Here is a 10,305-nt window from a genome sequence, read left to right as displayed (position 1 = left end):
AGGCCTAGTAGTTTGTTTTATCGGCGTAGTTTGCCGAACCGCTAACTTTCGAGGACGTAAACACACCAACATCGATTGCCAAGTGATGGTGGGTGGACAAACACAGACACACAAACATATATACATACATACATACATATATATATATATATATATATATATATATATATATATATATATATATATATATATATATATATATATATATATATATATATATATATATATATATATATATGTATATATATATGTATATATATATATATACATACACAGACAGACACACAAAGACATACATACATACATACATACATACATACATACATATATATATATATATATATATATATATATATATAAAGTGTAGTCTATTGCCACTTAAGTGTGGCTGACCCCCTTAAGTGGCAATATACTACACTTTATCGTGCAGTTACTGTTAATACTTCATTTAGAGAATTAACATTGCTTATATATATATATATATATATATATATATATATATATATATATATATATATATGTGTGTGTGTGTGTGTGTGTGTGTGTATGTATGTATGTACGATGGGTTCTTTCAGTTTCCATCTACCAAATCCACTAACAAGTCTTTGGTCGGCCCGAGGCTATAGTAGGAGACACTTGCCCAAGGTGCCAAGCATAGGGTCGGAACCCAGAACCATGTGGTTGGGAGCAAGCTTCTTAACAGACAGCCACTGCTGCGCCTAAGTTAAGTGACAATTATTTCGTGTTCCTCATTTTGATTGTTATTTAACGTTATTATTATTTCTCTTTACAGTCACAGAATTATTCCAGATAAATTATTCTGCGGAAATGTACGGAGTGTGAGGAATACTTCTGGTTGCCCCCCCCCCCCAGGTTTCCTGTACTGGAATCGCCTGGCTAAAAGTTCATACGGTTACAGTGACACTACCGTACACCTTGTAACTATGTTATACGACCAACCAGCATGTTACATTGGGTGTTTAAGAACTTAAAGGTGCATAAAGTATCCCCACAAACACTGAAAACAAGGTGAAGATGACTCTCACTTCACTCTAGTCTTCAACTGCCTGGGTACGTCCCCTGGCGCACACATTTCCTAGCCTCTAATCACCGTGAAAGGTTGAAAGAGACTGAAGAGTCTTTGAAAGCAAAAATCCTCAAGAAACGATATCCATATTATGACGTCATAATCACAAAACAGGAAAAAAATTGAATTTCTTTTGGACGAGACGAAAGATGTTTCAAACTTACACATATACGCACGCGCACACACTCACACGTACACATGCGCGCGCACACGAACGCGCACAGATACAACACACAACATATGGTCACATACAAACGTGCATTCCCTCACACATACACCACACGCACACACATCTATATAGATACATACATATATATTTGCGTGTGTACATAATCCTTTCTATTATAGGTACAAGGCCTGGAATTTGGGAGAGGGAGATAGTCGATTAGATCGCCCCACCCCTCAGTACTCAACTGGCATTTATTTTATCGAACCTGAAAGGATGAAAGGTAAAGTCGACTCCGGCGGCATTTGAACTCAGAACATGCAGACAGGCGAAATACCGCTAAGCAATATCATCCAGTGTGCTAACGATTCTGCCATTCCGCTGCTTTGTGTGTGGAGCACCGCCTTTAGTCGAACAAATCGACCCCAGGACTAATTCTTTGTAAGCCTAGTACTTATTCTGTCGGCTACTTGTGCCGAACCGCTAATGTTACAGGGAAGTAAGCACACCAACATCGGTTGTCAAGCAATGGAGTGGGGACCAACACAGACACATACACAAATAAATTATTATTTATATAGATAGGGTGATAAAGTGAATATTAATTCAATTTAAAACCAAGTAGCCTAGCATATAAAAAAATCTGAAAATTCAGAAAAAATTGTACTACACGTGTATAAGGGATGACCACTAGGTGGACATCCAATATGCTAGAAAGAGGTCATCAACGACCGAAACTGAAGTCCATAGATAATTCTTTATTCTGTATATTTCTCATTTTGTCCTGTTCTGATGTTTTTGCGAAATTTTTCTGGAGAACATTATTTTTCTTTGTGGTTGGGTCGTTGATGACCTCTTTCTAGCATATTGGATGTCCACCTAGTGGTCATCCCTTATATGACAAGCACCTTTCGGTTTCCATCTACCAAATCCATTCACAAGGATTTGGTGGGACTAAACCCGGTACCATTTACTTGGGAAGCGAGCTTCTTACCACACAGCCACTCCCGCGCCTATTTTAATGTATATGTCATTATTGGTTTCACATTTTGACACAAGGCCGGCAATTTCCGAGGTGGGGTTAAGTCAGTTACATCGACCCCCGTGCTCAACTGGATGGTACTTATTTTATCGACCTCTAAAGCATGAAGGGCAAAGCCGACCTCGGTGGAATATGAACTCAGAACTTAGACGGGCGAAATGCCGCCAAGTATTACGTCCGGCGCAGTAACGATTCTGCCAGCTTGCCGCCTTAATTATGTTATTATTGCTATGGATTAATGCTTCAGCCCCAGATGCATTTCGATATGTTTCAACAGCTCAGTCGTTTGCAAGAAAAACAGACGTATGCCACACCATGCTTTTAAAATGAATAGAAAACTTCAGAATTTTTATTGACTGGATTTACTTTTCAAACGGAAAGAAAATATATAAGTCGCCACCGTATTACCTCCCCTGCATCAGGATTGAAGTCAAGTAACGAGTGTGTGCGCGCGTGCGTTCTTGCGTGTGTGCATATGTCTATCAATGTCGTCTGCTTTCGACTATCTACATACAACGACCCGACTCGGAACAAGAAGAGTTCTTTCTACATCAAAATAACTTTTCATTTGTCCGATACGATTGGTGTCGTTAACCAGCTGGTGGAGGTGTCCTCCTGGGGTTAAAAAGAGTAATAACATTGTTCTGTACGGGAAAAAAACCCACGTTGAGTTGGCAACAGCCATTACTCTTCTGTAGAGTTATTACTTGCTTCTCTTACGGAGACTTTAGAACTCGTTACTTTGCTTGTATTGGGTTGGTGCATAATTATTGCGGCGTTTTTTTTTTTTCTTCAACAAATTTTATCCAACAAAAACAATAACAATATTTAACAAAAACATCTTTAAATGACGGTCTGACCGTCTGCCAAGCAAATGGGAAGCAGTAATTGAAGTAGATGGTTAATATGCTCCGGAATAACCATTTAAAGATGTTTTTGTTACATGTTGTTATTGTTTTTTTTTTTTTGTTGAAGAAAATTCGTTGAAGAAAAGCTGCAATAATTATGCACCAACCCAATATATCATCATCATCATCATCATCATTTTTCACACACACGCGCGCGCGCGTATATAAGCATCTGGAATATAGATCATAGGTTCTTAAAGTGGGCATGGGTTGGATGTTTTTAACTGAAAACTGGTAAGCCGGGGAGCTGCACCAGGTCCTGATCTGATTTGGCAAGGTTTCTACTACTGGATGCCCTTCCTGACGCCAACCACTCCGAGTGTGAAGTGAGTAGGTGTTTGTCGCATGCCATTGACTTGACACCGACATCAGCTACGACTACGGTCTCACTTGACTTGGCAGGTTTACACAAGCATGGTATGTCACCAGCGGTCTGTGTCACTTGTCACTGCCTCCATGAAGCCCGATGCCTGAACAAAGCTTTTTACGTGTCACAACTCATTTCACTCAGCTCGACAGGTCTTCACAAGCATAGCACATCGCCCAACGTCTGAAGGATGCTTTTAATGGGCCCGTTATGCGACACTGGCATCGGCCACGACCACAGTCTCACTTGGATTGATGGGTCTTCTCAAGCATGGCATATTGCCGTACACAAATATATTTTACATACCAGTCGTATACGTCGGTTTTGTTTTTTTCACTTTAAAGGTGGTTATGTTATTTTGTTGGGATTAATCCACCTTTAAAGTGAAAAAAACAAAACCGACGTATACGACTGGTATGTAAAATATATTTGTGTACTTTTTCTGTTTATTCTTAATCTTCGTGTTTTTGCAAGATTGAAAAAAATGTTTCGGAAAGATAACATTTTAAAATTCTTCGGGAAGCGACACTGTGATAGTTTCTATATTTAACCGTGCATGTATATTCCTATTTTTGCTCCTGTTCTCTTCTACTTCTCTACTAGAAATGTTTACTTTGGAATTTACTTGTATTGAGAAAAAAAATCGTGTGCATGTTATTTTGAACGAAAGTTTTCTTATGACGGCTTCTCTTCACTGTCTAGAAATCTACGGATGCACATACACACATAACAGAGAAAAATGAAACAAATATGGACGACTTGCTCCGAAACACCACCGAGTGGGGAACACTTCTCAAAAATAACCTGCAGTTGTTTCCTTCAAAATTCCTACATGCTCGAAATGTACATACATCAAGGTATATTTGTAGAAAATTTCACGAAAAAATATTAATTTTCCTGGAAGTTAAGAAGAATTTAAGTGGACTCTGTTGGAATTTCCGAAAATTGTCCCCCACCCCCATTCCAAAACACTTTCACCGGAAATTCTTGTATATTCGGATTCTACATAGTAAATACTATATGCATAGAAAATTTCATTAAAAAATATTCATTTTTCTGAAAATTATGACCTCCCAAAGTCTGGGGAGTAAAACCCTGTAGTTATGCCAATATTAATTTCTTTATTGCCCATAGGGGGTTAAACAGAGGGGACAAACAAAGAGAGAAACGGATTAAGTCTATTACATCGACCCCAGTGCGTAACTGGTACTTATTTGATCGACCCCGAAAGGATGAAAGGCAAAGTCGACCTCGGCGGAATTTGAACTCAGAACGTAGCGACAGGCGAACTATCGCTAAGCATTTCGCCCGGCGTGCTAACGTTTCTGCCAGCTCGCCGCCTTGGATATGGAATATATCGGACATCGAATGAAGAATAAATATTGTTATAGTACAAAAATTATTTGAAACTAGAGGGAAATTCTCAAACATTTTGATTGCAAAACTTATTTTTTATTACAATACTCGTCATGTTCATCAAATGAAGAAATCGCGTTGCATTATTATAGAAGTAACTTGAAAAGATGCGCAAATATTTTGGAAGTAACAAAATAGATACTCACCATGTCTATAGTTAGTTATATTCGGTTGACATCCGCGCATAGATTATGTGTTATTCTTTTATTCTTTTACTGCTTCCAGTCATTTGACTACGGCTATGCTGGAGCACCGCCTTTAGTCGAAGCAATCGACCTCAGCATTTATTCTTCGTAGGCCTAGTAGTTTGTTTTATCGGCGTAGTTTGCCGAACCGCTAACTTTCGAGGACGTAAACACACCAACATCGATTGCCAAGTGATGGTGGGTGGACAAACACAGACACACAAACATATATACATACATACATACATATATATATATATATATATATACACATACACAGACAGACACACAAAGACATACATACATACATACATATATATATATATATATATATATATATATATATATATATATATATATATATATATGTATGCATGTATGTATGTATGTATGTACGATGGGTTCTTTCAGTTTCCATCTACCAAATCCACTAACAAGTCTTTGGTCGACCCGAGGCTATAGTAGAAGACACTTGCCCAAGGTGCCAAGCATAGGGTCGGAACCCAGAACCATGTGGTTGGGAGCAAGCTTCTTAACAGACAGCCACTGCTGCGCCTAAGTTAAGTGACAATTATTTCGTGTTCCTCATTTTGATTGTTATTTAACGTTATTATTATTTCTCTTTACAGTCACAGAATTATTCCAGATAAATTATTCTGCGGAAATGTACGGAGTGTGAGGAAAACTTCTGGTTGGGCCCCCCCAGGTTTCCTGTACTGGAATCGCCTGGCTAAAAGTTCATACGGTTACAGTGACACTACCGTACACCTTGTAACTATGTTATACGACCAACCAGCATGTTACCTTGGGTGTTTAAGAAATTAAAGGTGCATAAAGTATCCCCACAAACACTGAAAACAAGGTGAAGATGACTCTCACTTCACTCTAGTCTTCAACTGCCTGGGTACGTCCCCTGGCGCACACATTTCCTAGCCTCTAATCACCGTGAAAGGTTGAAATTTTTCTGGAGAACATCATTTTTCTTTGTGGTTGGGTCGTTGATGACCTCTTTCTAGCATATTGGATGTCCACCTAGTGGTCATCCCTTATATGACAAGCACCTTTCGGTTTCCATCTACCAAATCCATTCACAAGGATTTGGTGGGACTGAACCCGGTACCATGTGCTTGGGAAGCGAGCTTCTTACCACACAGCCACTCCCGCGCCTATTTTAATGTATATGTCATTATTGGTTTCACATTTTGACACAAGGCCGGCAATTTCCGAGGTGGGGTTAAGTCAGTTACATCGACACCCGTGCTCAACTGGATGGTACTTATTTTATCGACCTCTAAAGCATGAAGGGCAAAGCCGACCTCGGTGGAATATGAACTCAGAACTTAGACGGGCGAAATGCCGCCAAGTATTACGTCCGGCGCAGTAACGATTCTGCCAGCTTGCCGCCTTAATTATGTTATTATTGCTATGAATTAATGCTTCAGCCCCAGATGCATTTCGATATGTTTCAACAGCTCAGTCGTTTGCAAGAATAACAGACGTATGCCACACCATGCTTTTAAAATGAATAGAAAACTTCAGCATTTATTGACTGGATTTACTTTTCAAACGGAAAGAAAATATATAAGTCGCCATCGTATTACCTCCCCTGCATCAGGATTGAAGTCAAGTAACGAGTGTGTTCGCGCGTGCGTGCGTGCGTGTGTGCATCTGTTTATCAACGTCATCTACAGAAGCTGTAACTTTTCGTAAAATTATTGGGTTACTATGGTAACGAATAAAGCATTTCTTAACGAACAAACTGTACATATTAAAATAAATCTATAAGGCATCAGCCGACACTGCTCAGAATTCTGTTTATTGTACTATATTACTTTGAATTCAACGTTAGTTTTCTCGTATATTTCAATCATTTGACTGCGGCCATGCTGGAGCACCGCCTTTTGTTGAACAAGTCGACCTCCATGACCTATTCGTTGTAAGCCTGGTACTTATTCTATCGTCCTCTTTTGCCGAACCGCGGCACTGGCAACGATCTCGCTCGAATGTCTTTACACGTGCCACCGGCACAAGTGCCAGGAAGGCGACGCTGGGCACAGGTGGCGTCACAATTTCGCGTTTGCTTGCCCCAACAGGTCTTCGCAAGCCGATTTTCGTGTCGAATGAAGGAGACGACGTTGGCATTGTTCTATATAATTAGAATGTTCTTTTACCTCAAAACTCCTTTATTAATACCAGTATATACCTATTAATCAATATTCACAGACACCATCTGATGAGAAACTGAAAGAATAGCCATTGTATGTATCATCATCATCATCATCGTCGTTTAACGTCCGCTTTCCATGCTAGCATGGGTTGGACGATTTGACTGAGAACTGGTGAAACCGGATGGCAACACCAGGCTCCAATCTAATTTGGCAGAGTTTCTACAGCTGGATGCCCTTCCTAACGCCAACCACGCAGAGAGTGTAGTGGGTGCTTTTACGTGTCACCCGCACGAAAACGGCAACGCTCGAAATGGTGTCTTTTATGTGCCACCCGCACAAGCCAGTCCTGGGGCACTGGCAACGATCTCACTCGAAAATCCTACGGGAGCCAGTCAGGCGGTACTGGCAATGGCCACGCTCAAAATGGTGCATCTCATGTCCCACCCGCACAAGAGCCAGTCCAGGGGCACTGGCAACGATCTTACTTGGCTTGCCGGGTCTTCTCACGCACAGCACATTTCCAAAGGTCTCGGTCAGTAGTCATCGCCTCGGTGAGGCCCAATGTATATATATATATATATATATATGTATATTACACACACATGTATATATTTATGTGCATGTGCCTGTCCCCCCACTATTGCTTCATAACCGATGTTGGTGTGTTTATGTCCCCATAACTTAGTGGTTCAGCAAAAGACACCAATAGAATAAGTACAAGGCTTACAAAGAATAAGTCCTGGGATTAAATTCTTCAACCAAAACCCCTTGAGGCTAAGCTCCAGCATGACCACAGTCAAATGACTGAAACAAGTAAAAGAATAAAAAGGAAATAAGATGTTTCATAAAAACAGATACCAGTAATTAATCATACGAAAACTAAAAAACAAAAACAACTCTTTATGTAATTTATATAGTATTTATTTTTTTACAATTTTATTTGCATTTTTATTCTCACAGAATTTTGACATTTTTCTTCCTTTTTTGTTTTTTTTTTATGCTTATTATTTCACTACATTATTGAGAATCTTCAACACAAAAGAATATTTACAAAAAAAAAAAAAACGAAAGAATTTTCAATAAAAAAAATAATTTTGTTGAGTTATTTTTTTATATTTTTATATTATATTATACATTTTTTTGCTTATTTATGCAATTTTCTTTTTATATATATATATTTCTATTTATTGTTATGATGTTTTTATTTTATCCATTGTTGAAAATAAATAGAAACAAAATACATGACATTATTATGAATCCTCAAAGAAACCAGAGCTGCAGCTTGTTTCAGGTTCAGTCCCACTGCGTGGCACCTTGAATAAGTGTCTTCTATCATAACTTTGGTTGACCAAAGCTTTCTGAGTGAATTTGGTACAGAGAAACTGAAAGAAGCTTGTAGTGTATGCATATGTATGTGTGTGTGTATATATATATAGATATAGATATAGATTATATATATATATATATATATATTCACTCTATGCTTAATTGTGGTACAGTATGGGCAGATTTCTGAAATCCAACAAACTTTTATGCAGATATACTTTTATAAATGAATATGATAAATGGGTAATACTAAATGGACTTTTTCTCTTTCTCTTTCTTTGTTTTTTTTTGTGATGTAATCTTGGGACTAGCAATGTTTGCAGCTGGAGATAGCTTTAAACCGTCCTTTATATCAACAATATACATATACTGATGTAATTGACAGATTGTTTATAAAGCTTGAAACACATGTACCGCGATACCCTTTGTGTTCTGTTTCCAATTTTTGTTTGATACATATATATATACAAATATATATGTGTGTGTATGTATATATATATATATATATATATATATGTACTGCTTAGGCATTACAATACTAATATCCTGGTATGGAACTCAATACATGTATGTTCCACTGAGTAGTCCACTACACCTTATAGCAGAGACAGCTGAAAGCTAATGAAGTTTGTAAGACAATCAGCGTTAGGAAGGGCATCCAGCTGTAGAAACTCTGCCAGATCAGATTGGAACCTGGTGCAGCCATCTGGTTCGCCAGTCCTCAGTCAAATCGTCAAACTCATGCTAGCATGGAAAGCGGACGTTAAACGATGAATAATAATAATAAACATTTAAAGTTTACTTTTCCATGCTTGCATGGGTCAGGTAGAATTTGTTGAGGTAGATTCTTTTATCATGACCGGATGCTCTTCCCGTCACCAACCCTTCCCCTGTTTCCAAGCAAAGTAATATTTTCCCCATGGCTGGACATGATTTTCATGGAAGACTGGAAATGAACCACTTTGCTTGTATGATGATGATGCCCCTTCATAACCATCACATGATGTCTCGACAAGGGTATACACAAACACACTCACACAAATGCACACACAATCTATTCATAAGTCTTTGGCCAGCCGAGGGTTACTGTAGAAGACACGTATTTATAAAACTTTGCTTTAAATATGCTTGAAAAGAGGAAGTTGTGATAGTCGTGACTCTTTTGCAAAGGATACATTGAAGAAGGAAAAAAAAAAACGAAGTTGGTAATTTTTGTTAATGGTTTTTAACATTTATAAAAAAAATTTAGAATTATAATAATAATAATAACAATAATAATAATAATTACAATAATAATAAAAATAAACTTAGCTATATAGGGAGAAAATTAAAAAAATTCCATTAACACAGAATAAGTAATATCAGATATTATGGAAACACATAACTGCAAACATTTGTGTGAAGGTATGTAGTAGTCGTAGTAGTACTTTGACAAAACACCAAGCATTTGAAACAATCTTATCAGACATCGATACAAGGTCTAAGGGACTTCTGTAGGCATTTATATCACCTAAAGTATGTCAAATGAGTACTCATTATAACTTATTGTAGTTACACTCGACCTCAGCCATGCATCAAGTCACTCTCAACTCAAGCCATATACCAAGTTATGCTCAACCTAAACCACGTACCAAGTTACA

The sequence above is a fragment of the Octopus bimaculoides genome, chromosome 23 (assembly GCF_046866305.1).
Source record: "Octopus bimaculoides isolate indiv1 chromosome 23, ASM4686630v1, whole genome shotgun sequence".
In the NCBI taxonomy this organism is placed as follows: domain Eukaryota; kingdom Metazoa; phylum Mollusca; class Cephalopoda; order Octopoda; family Octopodidae; genus Octopus; species Octopus bimaculoides.
Note: the sequence above shows the minus strand (reverse complement) of the source record.